General features: G+C 45.2%; 11 non-coding genes and 1 pseudogene across 11 annotated transcripts; all 12 read left to right on the top strand.

Moving 5' to 3' along the window:
- The first annotated feature begins 982 nt into the window (after positions 1 to 982).
- Positions 983 to 1,173, top strand: LOC141246072 (U2 spliceosomal RNA). The gene has a single exon (XR_012309703.1). It is a non-coding gene; the product is annotated as a U2 spliceosomal RNA (small nuclear RNA).
- A 1,115-nt stretch (positions 1,174 to 2,288) lies between these two features.
- LOC141246074 (U2 spliceosomal RNA) lies at positions 2,289 to 2,479 on the top strand. The gene has a single exon (XR_012309704.1). It is a non-coding gene; the product is annotated as a U2 spliceosomal RNA (small nuclear RNA).
- Positions 2,480 to 3,594: 1,115 nt separating this feature from the next.
- LOC141246075 (U2 spliceosomal RNA) lies at positions 3,595 to 3,785 on the top strand. The gene has a single exon (XR_012309705.1). It is a non-coding gene; the product is annotated as a U2 spliceosomal RNA (small nuclear RNA).
- A 1,115-nt stretch (positions 3,786 to 4,900) lies between these two features.
- On the top strand, positions 4,901 to 5,091 carry LOC141246076 (U2 spliceosomal RNA). The gene has a single exon (XR_012309706.1). It is a non-coding gene; the product is annotated as a U2 spliceosomal RNA (small nuclear RNA).
- A 1,115-nt stretch (positions 5,092 to 6,206) lies between these two features.
- Positions 6,207 to 6,322, top strand: LOC141246118 (U2 spliceosomal RNA; annotated as a pseudogene).
- Positions 6,323 to 6,846: 524 nt separating this feature from the next.
- LOC141246114 (U2 spliceosomal RNA) lies at positions 6,847 to 7,028 on the top strand. The gene has a single exon (XR_012309741.1). It is a non-coding gene; the product is annotated as a U2 spliceosomal RNA (small nuclear RNA).
- A 1,115-nt stretch (positions 7,029 to 8,143) lies between these two features.
- LOC141246077 (U2 spliceosomal RNA) lies at positions 8,144 to 8,334 on the top strand. Its single transcript, XR_012309707.1, has one exon. It is a non-coding gene; the product is annotated as a U2 spliceosomal RNA (small nuclear RNA).
- A 1,115-nt stretch (positions 8,335 to 9,449) lies between these two features.
- LOC141246078 (U2 spliceosomal RNA) lies at positions 9,450 to 9,640 on the top strand. Its single transcript, XR_012309708.1, has one exon. It is a non-coding gene; the product is annotated as a U2 spliceosomal RNA (small nuclear RNA).
- Positions 9,641 to 10,749: 1,109 nt separating this feature from the next.
- Positions 10,750 to 10,940, top strand: LOC141246079 (U2 spliceosomal RNA). Its single transcript, XR_012309709.1, has one exon. It is a non-coding gene; the product is annotated as a U2 spliceosomal RNA (small nuclear RNA).
- Positions 10,941 to 12,055: 1,115 nt separating this feature from the next.
- Positions 12,056 to 12,246, top strand: LOC141246081 (U2 spliceosomal RNA). The gene has a single exon (XR_012309711.1). It is a non-coding gene; the product is annotated as a U2 spliceosomal RNA (small nuclear RNA).
- Positions 12,247 to 13,361: 1,115 nt separating this feature from the next.
- Positions 13,362 to 13,552, top strand: LOC141246082 (U2 spliceosomal RNA). Its single transcript, XR_012309712.1, has one exon. It is a non-coding gene; the product is annotated as a U2 spliceosomal RNA (small nuclear RNA).
- A 1,115-nt stretch (positions 13,553 to 14,667) lies between these two features.
- LOC141246083 (U2 spliceosomal RNA) lies at positions 14,668 to 14,858 on the top strand. Its single transcript, XR_012309713.1, has one exon. It is a non-coding gene; the product is annotated as a U2 spliceosomal RNA (small nuclear RNA).
- The last annotated feature ends 376 nt before the right edge of the window (positions 14,859 to 15,234 follow it).

The raw sequence follows: 15,234 nt of genomic DNA on the forward strand, positions 1-15,234 counted from the left end.
TGCAGAAGCCAGATTACAAGCTCATTTTGGTTCATCTTCAGCAACTGTGCATTGCATTGCCATGTAATGTGATGCAATGCTATCTTTCTAGCTCTCCCTTTTTACTTCCTTTTGGATAAACAGACATATTAGGCAAGCATTTTGGAGCTTTCACCTAAATAACTACAGGTGGTGAGATAAGCTGCACAATATAATTGACCTTTCAGTATATTGTTGCACACACACCATCTATTTAGCAAATGCCCTTGTTATCAACAGCAGCCTTTTAAACTCACCTGAGCTAACAGGTATGTGCGCTGGTTACTCTGCTGCGCTTAAAATTTCTTTTTTGGTTTGCTACAATGCCTTTTCTGAAACGTTGTCTCCTTCTGCTGGAACACTGACTTCTTTCATTTAATGCCTGCAGACTATAAAAGAGAACCCAACCCAAAAAGTTTGGTTGATTAGTCTGTGGCATTCTGTTAAACTGTTGCTTATGGCGGTCTCTGTGAGCTTCTCAGCGACATTCAGCCAGCCAGGTATCCTGCCTGCAGTAGATGGAATGTGGCAATGGAACGCTGGCTGCGCGTGTCATAATAGGCTCTGAGCCTTTATATACCTGTGCACAGCAGCAGCCACCTTCAGTCTGCTGCTGGACAGCCAGCAGCAGCAGCAGCAGGAGAGGTATGTAATCAGGAGCCCTCCTGCTAAGGGTAGACAGCTGCTCGTTCCACCCCACCCCCCGCCTTAATTGGTTCTCCTCCCTTCCAACGGTGTTGAGGCGGGTGGGAACAGCAGGGGGTGAAGGTGCTGTGTTTAAAGAGGTGGAGTTATGCAGATCTAAAACGCGTGGATTGCAGCAGCAGCAAGCCGAAAAGTGCAGGCATGTAAGGGATCTAGAGGTTGACAACATGTCTTCTTAACGGGAGTCCAGGAGCTCATCTCCACAAATGGACTTTTCAGGATCCTTGGGTGGCTCCGTAGTTTGAAACCAATTCTGGTTATCGCTTCTCGGCCTTTTGGCTAAGATCAAGTGTAGTATCTGTTCTTATCAGTTTAATATCTGATACGTCCCCTATCTGGGGACCATATATTAAATGGATTTTTAGAACAGGGAGATGGAAAAAGAGCTTGCTCTGTCCACTCCACGCATTGACCTGGTATTGCAGTATCTCCAGGACCGGTGCACCCCTTCTTTAATGCAGTTTCTAAAATCAGAAAGAATTGAATTCAATGTTTTTTGTTCATTTTGCTTGTTTGTCGGATTTTGGGATGGACTCTTTGGCTTTGCTTTTCTTCTCCTCATTGGATTTTTCATGTTCAAAGTTGCAGAAGCCAGATTACAAGCTCATTTTGGTTCATCTTCAGCAACTGTGCATTGCATTGCCATGTAATGTGATACAATGCTATCTTTCTAGCTCTCCCTTTTTACTTCCTTTTGGATAAACAGACATATTAGGCAAGCATTTTGGAGCTTTCACCTAAATAACTACAGGTGGTGAGATAAGCTGCACAATATAATTGACCTTTCAGTATATTGTTGCACACACACCATCTATTTAGCAAATGCCCTTGTTATCAACAGCAGCCTTTTAAACTCACCTGAGCTAACAGGTATGTGCGCTGGTTACTCTGCTGCGCTTAAAATTTCTTTTTTGGTTTGCTACAATGCCTTTTCTGAAACGTTGTCTCCTTCTGCTGGAACACTGACTTCTTTCATTTAATGCCTGCAGACTATAAAAGAGAACCCAACCCAAAAAGTTTGGTTGATTAGTCTGTGGCATTCTGTTAAACTGTTGCTTATGGCGGTCTCTGTGAGCTTCTCAGCGACATTCAGCCAGCCAGGTATCCTGCCTGCAGTAGATGGAATGTGGCAATGGAACGCTGGCTGCGCGTGTCATAATAGGCTCTGAGCCTTTATATACCTGTGCACAGCAGCAGCCACCTTCAGTCTGCTGCTGGACAGCCAGCAGCAGCAGCAGCAGGAGAGGTATGTAATCAGGAGCCCTCCTGCTAAGGGTAGACAGCTGCTCGTTCCACCCCACCCCCCGCCTTAATTGGTTCTCCTCCCTTCCAACGGTGTTGAGGCGGGTGGGAACAGCAGGGGGTGAAGGTGCTGTGTTTAAAGAGGTGGAGTTATGCAGATCTAAAACGCGTGGATTGCAGCAGCAGCAAGCCGAAAAGTGCAGGCATGTAAGGGATCTAGAGGTTGACAACATGTCTTCTTAACGGGAGTCCAGGAGCTCATCTCCACAAATGGACTTTTCAGGATCCTTGGGTGGCTCCGTAGTTTGAAACCAATTCTGGTTATCGCTTCTCGGCCTTTTGGCTAAGATCAAGTGTAGTATCTGTTCTTATCAGTTTAATATCTGATACGTCCCCTATCTGGGGACCATATATTAAATGGATTTTTAGAACAGGGAGATGGAAAAAGAGCTTGCTCTGTCCACTCCACGCATTGACCTGGTATTGCAGTATCTCCAGGACCGGTGCACCCCTTCTTTAATGCAGTTTCTAAAATCAGAAAGAATTGAATTCAATGTTTTTTGTTCATTTTGCTTGTTTGTCGGATTTTGGGATGGACTCTTTGGCTTTGCTTTTCTTCTCCTCATTGGATTTTTCATGTTCAAAGTTGCAGAAGCCAGATTACAAGCTCATTTTGGTTCATCTTCAGCAACTGTGCATTGCATTGCCATGTAATGTGATACAATGCTATCTTTCTAGCTCTCCCTTTTTACTTCCTTTTGGATAAACAGACATATTAGGCAAGCATTTTGGAGCTTTCACCTAAATAACTACAGGTGGTGAGATAAGCTGCACAATATAATTGACCTTTCAGTATATTGTTGCACACACACCATCTATTTAGCAAATGCCCTTGTTATCAACAGCAGCCTTTTAAACTCACCTGAGCTAACAGGTATGTGCGCTGGTTACTCTGCTGCGCTTAAAATTTCTTTTTTGGTTTGCTACAATGCCTTTTCTGAAACGTTGTCTCCTTCTGCTGGAACACTGACTTCTTTCATTTAATGCCTGCAGACTATAAAAGAGAACCCAACCCAAAAAGTTTGGTTGATTAGTCTGTGGCATTCTGTTAAACTGTTGCTTATGGCGGTCTCTGTGAGCTTCTCAGCGACATTCAGCCAGCCAGGTATCCTGCCTGCAGTAGATGGAATGTGGCAATGGAACGCTGGCTGCGCGTGTCATAATAGGCTCTGAGCCTTTATATACCTGTGCACAGCAGCAGCCACCTTCAGTCTGCTGCTGGACAGCCAGCAGCAGCAGCAGCAGGAGAGGTATGTAATCAGGAGCCCTCCTGCTAAGGGTAGACAGCTGCTCGTTCCACCCCACCCCCCGCCTTAATTGGTTCTCCTCCCTTCCAACGGTGTTGAGGCGGGTGGGAACAGCAGGGGGTGAAGGTGCTGTGTTTAAAGAGGTGGAGTTATGCAGATCTAAAACGCGTGGATTGCAGCAGCAGCAAGCCGAAAAGTGCAGGCATGTAAGGGATCTAGAGGTTGACAACATGTCTTCTTAACGGGAGTCCAGGAGCTCATCTCCACAAATGGACTTTTCAGGATCCTTGGGTGGCTCCGTAGTTTGAAACCAATTCTGGTTATCGCTTCTCGGCCTTTTGGCTAAGATCAAGTGTAGTATCTGTTCTTATCAGTTTAATATCTGATACGTCCCCTATCTGGGGACCATATATTAAATGGATTTTTAGAACAGGGAGATGGAAAAAGAGCTTGCTCTGTCCACTCCACGCATTGACCTGGTATTGCAGTATCTCCAGGACCGGTGCACCCCTTCTTTAATGCAGTTTCTAAAATCAGAAAGAATTGAATTCAATGTTTTTTGTTCATTTTGCTTGTTTGTCGGATTTTGGGATGGACTCTTTGGCTTTGCTTTTCTTCTCCTCATTGGATTTTTCATGTTCAAAGTTGCAGAAGCCAGATTACAAGCTCATTTTGGTTCATCTTCAGCAACTGTGCATTGCATTGCCATGTAATGTGATGCAATGCTATCTTTCTAGCTCTCCCTTTTTACTTCCTTTTGGATAAACAGACATATTAGGCAAGCATTTTGGAGCTTTCACCTAAATAACTACAGGTGGTGAGATAAGCTGCACAATATAATTGACCTTTCAGTATATTGTTGCACACACACCATCTATTTAGCAAATGCCCTTGTTATCAACAGCAGCCTTTTAAACTCACCTGAGCTAACAGGTATGTGCGCTGGTTACTCTGCTGCGCTTAAAATTTCTTTTTTGGTTTGCTACAATGCCTTTTCTGAAACGTTGTCTCCTTCTGCTGGAACACTGACTTCTTTCATTTAATGCCTGCAGACTATAAAAGAGAACCCAACCCAAAAAGTTTGGTTGATTAGTCTGTGGCATTCTGTTAAACTGTTGCTTATGGCGGTCTCTGTGAGCTTCTCAGCGACATTCAGCCAGCCAGGTATCCTGCCTGCAGTAGATGGAATGTGGCAATGGAACGCTGGCTGCGCGTGTCATAATAGGCTCTGAGCCTTTATATACCTGTGCACAGCAGCAGCCACCTTCAGTCTGCTGCTGGACAGCCAGCAGCAGCAGCAGCAGGAGAGGTATGTAATCAGGAGCCCTCCTGCTAAGGGTAGACAGCTGCTCGTTCCACCCCACCCCCCGCCTTAATTGGTTCTCCTCCCTTCCAATGGTGTTGAGGCGGGTGGGAACAGCAGGGGGTGAAGGTGCTGTGTTTAAAGAGGTGGAGTTATGCAGATCTAAAACGCGTGGATTGCAGCAGCAGCAAGCCGAAAAGTGCAGGCATGTAAGGGATCTAGAGGTTGACAACATGTCTTCTTAACGGGAGTCCAGGAGCTCATCTCCACAAATGGACTTTTCAGGATCCTTGGGTGGCTCCGTAGTTTGAAACCAATTCTGGTTATCGCTTCTCGGCCTTTTGGCTAAGATCAAGTGTAGTATCTGTTCTTATCAGTTTAATATCTGATACGTCCCCTATCTGGGGACCATATATTAAATGGATTTTTAGAACAGGGAGATGGAAAAAGAGCTTGCTCTGTCCACTCCACGCATTGACCTGGTATTGCAGTATCTCCAGGACCGGTGCACCCCTTCTTTAATGCAGTTTCTAAAATCAGAAAGAATTGAATTCAATGTTTTTTGTTCATTTTGCTTGTTTGTCGGATTTTGGGATGGACTCTTTGGCTTTGCTTTTCTTCTCCTCATTGGATTTTTCATGTTCAAAGTTGCAGAAGCCAGATTACAAGCTCATTTTGGTTCATCTTCAGCAACTGTGCATTGCATTGCCATGTAATGTGATGCAATGCTATCTTTCTAGCTCTCCCTTTTTACTTCCTTTTGGATAAACAGACATATTAGGCAAGCATTTTGGAGCTTTCACCTAAATAACTACAGGTGGTGAGATAAGCTGCACAATATAATTGACCTTTCAGTATATTGTTGCACACACACCATCTATTTAGCAAATGCCCTTGTTATCAACAGCAGCCTTTTAAACTCACCTGAGCTAACAGGTATGTGCGCTGGTTACTCTGCTGCGCTTAAAATTTCTTTTTTGGTTTGCTACAATGCCTTTTCTGAAACGTTGTCTCCTTCTGCTGGAACACTGACTTCTTTCATTTAATGCCTGCAGACTATAAAAGAGAACCCAACCCAAAAAGTTTGGTTGATTAGTCTGTGGCATTCTGTTAAACTGTTGCTTATGGCGGTCTCTGTGAGCTTCTCAGCGACATTCAGCCAGCCAGGTATCCTGCCTGCAGTAGATGGAATGTGGCAATGGAACGCTGGCTGCGCGTGTCATAATAGGCTCTGAGCCTTTATATACCTGTGCACAGCAGCAGCCACCTTCAGTCTGCTGCTGGACAGCCAGCAGCAGCAGCAGCAGGAGAGGTATGTAATCAGGAGCCCTCCTGCTAAGGGTAGACAGCTGCTCGTTCCACCCCACCCCCCGCCTTAATTGGTTCTCCTCCCTTCCAACGGTGTTGAGGCGGGTGGGAACAGCAGGGGGTGAAGGTGCTGTGTTTAAAGAGGTGGAGTTATGCAGATCTAAAACGCGTGGATTGCAGCAGCAGCAAGCCGAAAAGTGCAGGCATGTAAGGGATCTAGAGGTTGACAACATGTCTTCTTAACGGGAGTCCAGGAGCTCATCTCCACAAATGGACTTTTCAGGATCCTTGGGTGGCTCCGTAGTTTGAAACCAATTCTGGTTATCGCTTCTCGGCCTTTTGGCTAAGATCAAGTGTAGTATCTTTTGAAAAGGCAGTTTTGTCCTTGGGCTGCCCTAGTAAATTGATGCATATTACACACTGGTTTGGTGCACTTGTTAGTACGCCAGGTGGCTCAAAGAGTTATCTGATGGAAAACATGGCCCTCCAGGATCGAAGTCACTAGGCTGGGTAAGTGTGAGGGCTTTGGAGCAATGTGCCCCAGGAGTAGGCGCCCTGGTGGGAGTCCAAGCTTACTGGGACTGGGAACCCCAGAAAGACTTGGCTTCGTTGCACGCCGCACCTTTGCCAATCATACTTTCTGAGCAACCCCCCCTATTCCTGGCCTCCGGGCTAGGAAGGGGAATTTTTATAAACCCGGTCGGAGGTCCGGTCAGCTTTGGGCTGAGAAACCAACACAGGCTCCAGCTCCACTAGGGTGGCAGCCTAGATGGAAGCTGGGAGCACGAAAACGGCTCTTCTCCGGCTTCGGCTAGGGAGAGCATCGGAGATCCCTGACACTCGCTGTGGCCTTCTGGCTCGGAGGGATGGGGATGGTTTATTGGGGACCCTCTCCTCCGGGAAGGGTCCACATGAATCCTCGCCTCGTGCGCTGTTTTGGTGTGACTTCGGTCACATTTTTCAGTGCCTTGGATGCAGCTTCAATCAAAAAATCTGTTCTTATCAGTTTAATATCTGATACGTCCCCTATCTGGGGACCATATATTAAATGGATTTTTAGAACAGGGAGATGGAAAAAGAGCTTGCTCTGTCCACTCCACGCATTGACCTGGTATTGCAGTATCTCCAGGACCGGTGCACCCCTTCTTTAATGCAGTTTCTAAAATCAGAAAGAATTGAATTCAATGTTTTTTGTTCATTTTGCTTGTTTGTCGGATTTTGGGATGGACTCTTTGGCTTTGCTTTTCTTCTCCTCATTGGATTTTTCATGTTCAAAGTTGCAGAAGCCAGATTACAAGCTCATTTTGGTTCATCTTCAGCAACTGTGCATTGCATTGCCATGTAATGTGATGCAATGCTATCTTTCTAGCTCTCCCTTTTTACTTCCTTTTGGATAAACAGACATATTAGGCAAGCATTTTGGAGCTTTCACCTAAATAACTACAGGTGGTGAGATAAGCTGCACAATATAATTGACCTTTCAGTATATTGTTGCACACACACCATCTATTTAGCAAATGCCCTTGTTATCAACAGCAGCCTTTTAAACTCACCTGAGCTAACAGGTATGCGCGCTGGTTACTCTGCTGCGCTTAAAATTTCTTTTTTGGTTTGCTACAATGCCTTTTCTGAAACGTTGTCTCCTTCTGCTGGAACACTGACTTCTTTCATTTAATGCCTGCAGACTATAAAAGAGAACCCAACCCAAAAAGTTTGGTTGATTAGTCTGTGGCATTCTGTTAAACTGTTGCTTATGGCGGTCTCTGTGAGCTTCTCAGCGACATTCAGCCAGCCAGGTATCCTGCCTGCAGTAGATGGAATGTGGCAATGGAACGCTGGCTGCGCGTGTCATAATAGGCTCTGAGCCTTTATATACCTGTGCACAGCAGCAGCCACCTTCAGTCTGCTGCTGGACAGCCAGCAGCAGCAGCAGCAGGAGAGGTATGTAATCAGGAGCCCTCCTGCTAAGGGTAGACAGCTGCTCGTTCCACCCCACCCCCCGCCTTAATTGGTTCTCCTCCCTTCCAACGGTGTTGAGGCGGGTGGGAACAGCAGGGGGTGAAGGTGCTGTGTTTAAAGAGGTGGAGTTATGCAGATCTAAAACGCGTGGATTGCAGCAGCAGCAAGCCGAAAAGTGCAGGCATGTAAGGGATCTAGAGGTTGACAACATGTCTTCTTAACGGGAGTCCAGGAGCTCATCTCCACAAATGGACTTTTCAGGATCCTTGGGTGGCTCCGTAGTTTGAAACCAATTCTGGTTATCGCTTCTCGGCCTTTTGGCTAAGATCAAGTGTAGTATCTGTTCTTATCAGTTTAATATCTGATACGTCCCCTATCTGGGGACCATATATTAAATGGATTTTTAGAACAGGGAGATGGAAAAAGAGCTTGCTCTGTCCACTCCACGCATTGACCTGGTATTGCAGTATCTCCAGGACCGGTGCACCCCTTCTTTAATGCAGTTTCTAAAATCAGAAAGAATTGAATTCAATGTTTTTTGTTCATTTTGCTTGTTTGTCGGATTTTGGGATGGACTCTTTGGCTTTGCTTTTCTTCTCCTCATTGGATTTTTCATGTTCAAAGTTGCAGAAGCCAGATTACAAGCTCATTTTGGTTCATCTTCAGCAACTGTGCATTGCATTGCCATGTAATGTGATGCAATGCTATCTTTCTAGCTCTCCCTTTTTACTTCCTTTTGGATAAACAGACATATTAGGCAAGCATTTTGGAGCTTTCACCTAAATAACTACAGGTGGTGAGATAAGCTGCACAATATAATTGACCTTTCAGTATATTGTTGCACACACACCATCTATTTAGCAAATGCCCTTGTTATCAACAGCAGCCTTTTAAACTCACCTGAGCTAACAGGTATGTGCGCTGGTTACTCTGCTGCGCTTAAAATTTCTTTTTTGGTTTGCTACAATGCCTTTTCTGAAACGTTGTCTCCTTCTGCTGGAACACTGACTTCTTTCATTTAATGCCTGCAGACTATAAAAGAGAACCCAACCCAAAAAGTTTGGTTGATTAGTCTGTGGCATTCTGTTAAACTGTTGCTTATGGCGGTCTCTGTGAGCTTCTCAGCGACATTCAGCCAGCCAGGTATCCTGCCTGCAGTAGATGGAATGTGGCAATGGAACGCTGGCTGCGCGTGTCATAATAGGCTCTGAGCCTTTATATACCTGTGCACAGCAGCAGCCACCTTCAGTCTGCTGCTGGACAGCCAGCAGCAGCAGCAGCAGGAGAGGTATGTAATCAGGAGCCCTCCTGCTAAGGGTAGACAGCTGCTCGTTCCACCCCACCCCCCGCCTTAATTGGTTCTCCTCCCTTCCAACGGTGTTGAGGCGGGTGGGAACAGCAGGGGGTGAAGGTGCTGTGTTTAAAGAGGTGGAGTTATGCAGATCTAAAACGCGTGGATTGCAGCAGCAGCAAGCCGAAAAGTGCAGGCATGTAAGGGATCTAGAGGTTGACAACATGTCTTCTTAACGGGAGTCCAGGAGCTCATCTCCACAAATGGACTTTTCAGGATCCTTGGGTGGCTCCGTAGTTTGAAACCAATTCTGGTTATCGCTTCTCGGCCTTTTGGCTAAGATCAAGTGTAGTATCTGTTCTTATCAGTTTAATATCTGATACGTCCCCTATCTGGGGACCATATATTAAATGGATTTTTAGAACAGGGAGATGGAAAAAGAGCTTGCTCTGTCCACTCCACGCATTGACCTGGTATTGCAGTATCTCCAGGACCGGTGCACCCCTTCTTTAATGCAGTTTCTAAAATCAGAAAGAATTGAATTCAATGTTTTTTGTTCATTTTGCTTGTTTGTCGGATTTTGGGATGGACTCTTTGGCTTTGCTTTTCTTCTCCTCATTGGATTTTTCATGTTCAAAGTTGCAGAAGCCAGATTACAAGCTCATTTTGGTTCATCTTCAGCAACTGTGCATTGCATTGCCATGTAATGTGATGCAATGCTATCTTTCTAGCTCTCCCTTTTTACTTCCTTTTGGATAAACAGACATATTAGGCAAGCATTTTGGAGCTTTCACCTAAATAACTACAGGTGGTGAGATAAGCTGCACAATATAATTGACCTTTCAGTATATTGTTGCACACACACCATCTATTTAGCAAATGCCCTTGTTATCAACAGCAGCCTTTTAAACTCACCTGAGCTAACAGGTATGTGCGCTGGTTACTCTGCTGCGCTTAAAATTTCTTTTTTGGTTTGCTACAATGCCTTTTCTGAAACGTTGTCTCCTTCTGCTGGAACACTGACTTCTTTCATTTAATGCCTGCAGACTATAAAAGAGAACCCAACCCAAAAAGTTTGGTTGATTAGTCTGTGGCATTCTGTTAAACTGTTGCTTATGGCGGTCTCTGTGAGCTTCTCAGCGACATTCAGCCAGCCAGGTATCCTGCCTGCAGTAGATGGAATGTGGCAATGGAACGCTGGCTGCGCGTGTCATAATAGGCTCTGAGCCTTTATATACCTGTGCACAGCAGCAGCCACCTTCAGTCTGCTGCTGGACAGCCAGCAGCAGCAGGAGAGGTATGTAATCAGGAGCCCTCCTGCTAAGGGTAGACAGCTGCTCGTTCCACCCCACCCCCCGCCTTAATTGGTTCTCCTCCCTTCCAACGGTGTTGAGGCGGGTGGGAACAGCAGGGGGTGAAGGTGCTGTGTTTAAAGAGGTGGAGTTATGCAGATCTAAAACGCGTGGATTGCAGCAGCAGCAAGCCGAAAAGTGCAGGCATGTAAGGGATCTAGAGGTTGACAACATGTCTTCTTAACGGGAGTCCAGGAGCTCATCTCCACAAATGGACTTTTCAGGATCCTTGGGTGGCTCCGTAGTTTGAAACCAATTCTGGTTATCGCTTCTCGGCCTTTTGGCTAAGATCAAGTGTAGTATCTGTTCTTATCAGTTTAATATCTGATACGTCCCCTATCTGGGGACCATATATTAAATGGATTTTTAGAACAGGGAGATGGAAAAAGAGCTTGCTCTGTCCACTCCACGCATTGACCTGGTATTGCAGTATCTCCAGGACCGGTGCACCCCTTCTTTAATGCAGTTTCTAAAATCAGAAAGAATTGAATTCAATGTTTTTTGTTCATTTTGCTTGTTTGTCGGATTTTGGGATGGACTCTTTGGCTTTGCTTTTCTTCTCCTCATTGGATTTTTCATGTTCAAAGTTGCAGAAGCCAGATTACAAGCTCATTTTGGTTCATCTTCAGCAACTGTGCATTGCATTGCCATGTAATGTGATGCAATGCTATCTTTCTAGCTCTCCCTTTTTACTTCCTTTTGGATAAACAGACATATTAGGCAAGCATTTTGGAGCTTTCACCTAAATAACTACAGGTGGTGAGATAAGCTGCACAATATAATTGACCTTTCAGTATATTGTTGCACACACACCATCTATTTAGCAAATGCCCTTGTTATCAACAGCAGCCTTTTAAACTCACCTGAGCTAACAGGTATGTGCGCTGGTTACTCTGCTGCGCTTAAAATTTCTTTTTTGGTTTGCTACAATGCCTTTTCTGAAACGTTGTCTCCTTCTGCTGGAACACTGACTTCTTTCATTTAATGCCTGCAGACTATAAAAGAGAACCCAACCCAAAAAGTTTGGTTGATTAGTCTGTGGCATTCTGTTAAACTGTTGCTTATGGCGGTCTCTGTGAGCTTCTCAGCGACATTCAGCCAGCCAGGTATCCTGCCTGCAGTAGATGGAATGTGGCAATGGAACGCTGGCTGCGCGTGTCATAATAGGCTCTGAGCCTTTATATACCTGTGCACAGCAGCAGCCACCTTCAGTCTGCTGCTGGACAGCCAGCAGCAGCAGCAGCAGGAGAGGTATGTAATCAGGAGCCCTCCTGCTAAGGGTAGACAGCTGCTCGTTCCACCCCACCCCCCGCCTTAATTGGTTCTCCTCCCTTCCAACGGTGTTGAGGCGGGTGGGAACAGCAGGGGGTGAAGGTGCTGTGTTTAAAGAGGTGGAGTTATGCAGATCTAAAACGCGTGGATTGCAGCAGCAGCAAGCCGAAAAGTGCAGGCATGTAAGGGATCTAGAGGTTGACAACATGTCTTCTTAACGGGAGTCCAGGAGCTCATCTCCACAAATGGACTTTTCAGGATCCTTGGGTGGCTCCGTAGTTTGAAACCAATTCTGGTTATCGCTTCTCGGCCTTTTGGCTAAGATCAAGTGTAGTATCTGTTCTTATCAGTTTAATATCTGATACGTCCCCTATCTGGGGACCATATATTAAATGGATTTTTAGAACAGGGAGATGGAAAAAGAGCTTGCTCTGTCCACTCCACGCATTGACCTGGTATTGCAGTATCTCCAGGACCGGTGCACCCCTTCTTTAATGCAGTTTCTAAAATCAGAAAGAATTGAATTCAATGTTTTTTGTTCATTTTGCTTGTTTGTCGGATTTTGGGATGGACTCTTTGGCTTTGCTTTTCTTCTCCTCATTGGATTTTTCATGTTCAAAGTTGCAGAAGCCAGATTACAAGCTCATTTTGGTTCATCTTCAGCAACTGTGCATTGCATTGCCATGTAATGTGATGCAATGCTATCTTTCTAGCTCTCCCTTTTTACTTCCTTTTGGATAAACAGACATATTAGGCAAGCATTTTGGAGCTTTCACCTAAATAACTACAGGTGGTGAGATAAGCTGCACAATATAATTGACCTTTCAGTATATTGTTGCACACACACCATCTATTTAGCAAATGCCCTTGTTATCAACAGCAGCCTTTTAAACTCACCTGAGCTAACAGGTATGTGCGCTGGTTACTCTGCTGCGCTTAAAATTTCTTTTTTGGTTTGCTACAATGCCTTTTCTGAAACGTTGTCTCCTTCTGCTGGAACACTGACTTCTTTCATTTAATGCCTGCAGACTATAAAAGAGAACCCAACCCAAAAAGTTTGGTTGATTAGTCTGTGGCATTCTGTTAAACTGTTGCTTATGGCGGTCTCTGTGAGCTTCTCAGCGACATTCAGCCAGCCAGGTATCCTGCCTGCAGTAGATGGAATGTGGCAATGGAACGCTGGCTGCGCGTGTCATAATAGGCTCTGAGCCTTTATATACCTGTGCACAGCAGCAGCCACCTTCAGTCTGCTGCTGGACAGCCAGCAGCAGCAGCAGCAGGAGAGGTATGTAATCAGGAGCCCTCCTGCTAAGGGTAGACAGCTGCTCGTTCCACCCCACCCCCCGCCTTAATTGGTTCTCCTCCCTTCCAACGGTGTTGAGGCGGGTGGGAACAGCAGGGGGTGAAGGTGCTGTGTTTAAAGAGGTGGAGTTATGCAGATCTAAAACGCGTGGATTGCAGCAGCAGCAAGCCGAAAAGTGCAGGCATGTAAGGGATCTAGAGGTTGACAACATGTCTTCTTAACGGGAGTCCAGGAGCTCATCTCCACAAATGGACTTTTCAGGATCCTTGGGTGGCTCCGTAGTTTGAAACCAATTCTGGTTATCGCTTCTCGGCCTTTTGGCTAAGATCAAGTGTAGTATCTGTTCTTATCAGTTTAATATCTGATACGTCCCCTATCTGGGGACCATATATTAAATGGATTTTTAGAACAGGGAGATGGAAAAAGAGCTTGCTCTGTCCACTCCACGCATTGACCTGGTATTGCAGTATCTCCAGGACCGGTGCACCCCTTCTTTAATGCAGTTTCTAAAATCAGAAAGAATTGAATTCAATGTTTTTTGTTCATTTTGCTTGTTTGTCGGATTTTGGGATGGACTCTTTGGCTTTGCTTTTCTTCTCCTCATTGGATTTTTCATGTTCAAAGTTGCAGAAGCCAGATTACAAGCTCATTTTGGTTCATCTTCAGCAACTGTGCATTGCATTGCCATGTAATGTGATGCAATGCTATCTTTCTAGCTCTCCCTTTTTACTTCCTTTTGGATAAACAGACATATTAGGCAAGCATTTTGGAGCTTTCACCTAAATAACTACAGGTGGTGAGATAAGCTGCACAATATAATTGACCTTTCAGTATATTGTTGCACACACACCATCTATTTAGCAAATGCCCTTGTTATCAACAGCAGCCTTTTAAACTCACCTGAGCTAACAGGTATGTGCGCTGGTTACTCTGCTGCGCTTAAAATTTCTTTTTTGGTTTGCTACAATGCCTTTTCTGAAACGTTGTCTCCTTCTGCTGGAACACTGACTTCTTTCATTTAATGCCTGCAGACTATAAAAGAGAACCCAACCCAAAAAGTTTGGTTGATTAGTCTGTGGCATTCTGTTAAACTGTTGCTTATGGCGGTCTCTGTGAGCTTCTCAGCAACATTCAGCCAGCCAGGTATCCTGCCTGCAGTAGATGGAATGTGGCAATGGAACGCTGGCTGCGCGTGTCATAATAGGCTCTGAGCCTTTATATACCTGTGCACAGCAGCAGCCACCTTCAGTCTGCTGCTGGACAGCCAGCAGCAGCAGCAGCAGGAGAGGTATGTAATCAGGAGCCCTCCTGCTAAGGGTAGACAGCTGCTCGTTCCACCCCACCCCCCGCCTTAATTGGTTCTCCTCCCTTCCAACGGTGTTGAGGCGGGTGGGAACAGCAGGGGGTGAAGGTGCTGTGTTTAAAGAGGTGGAGTTATGCAGATCTAAAACGCGTGGATTGCAGCAGCAGCAAGCCGAAAAGTGCAGGCATGTAAGGGATCTAGAGGTTGACAACATGTCTTCTTAACGGGAGTCCAGGAGCTCATCTCCACAAATGGACTTTTCAGGATCCTTGGGTGGCTCCGTAGTTTGAAACCAATTCTGGTTATCGCTTCTCGGCCTTTTGGCTAAGATCAAGTGTAGTATCTGTTCTTATCAGTTTAATATCTGATACGTCCCCTATCTGGGGACCATATATTAAATGGATTTTTAGAACAGGGAGATGGAAAAAGAGCTTGCTCTGTCCACTCCACGCATTGACCTGGTATTGCAGTATCTCCAGGACCGGTGCACCCCTTCTTTAATGCAGTTTCTAAAATCAGAAAGAATTGAATTCAATGTTTTTTGTTCATTTTGCTTGTTTGTCGGATTTTGGGATGGACTCTTTGGCTTTGCTTTTCTTCTCCTCATTGGATTTTTCATGTTCAAAGTTGCAGAAGCCAGATTACAAGCTCATTTTGGTTCATCTTCAGCAACTGTGCATTGCATTGCCATGTAATGTGATGCAATGCTATCTTTCTAGCTCTCCCTTTTTACTTCCTTTTGGATAAACAGACATATTAGGCAAGCATTTTGGAGCTTTCACCTAAATAACTACAGGTGGTGAGATAAGCTGCACAATATAATTGACCTTTCAGTATATTGTTGCACACACACCATCTATTTAGCAAATGC

The sequence above is a fragment of the Phyllobates terribilis genome, unplaced genomic scaffold (assembly GCF_046119375.1).
Source record: "Phyllobates terribilis strain yellow unplaced genomic scaffold, ASM4611937v1 Scaffold_2347__1_contigs__length_138829, whole genome shotgun sequence".
In the NCBI taxonomy this organism is placed as follows: Eukaryota; Metazoa; Chordata; class Amphibia; order Anura; family Dendrobatidae; genus Phyllobates; species Phyllobates terribilis.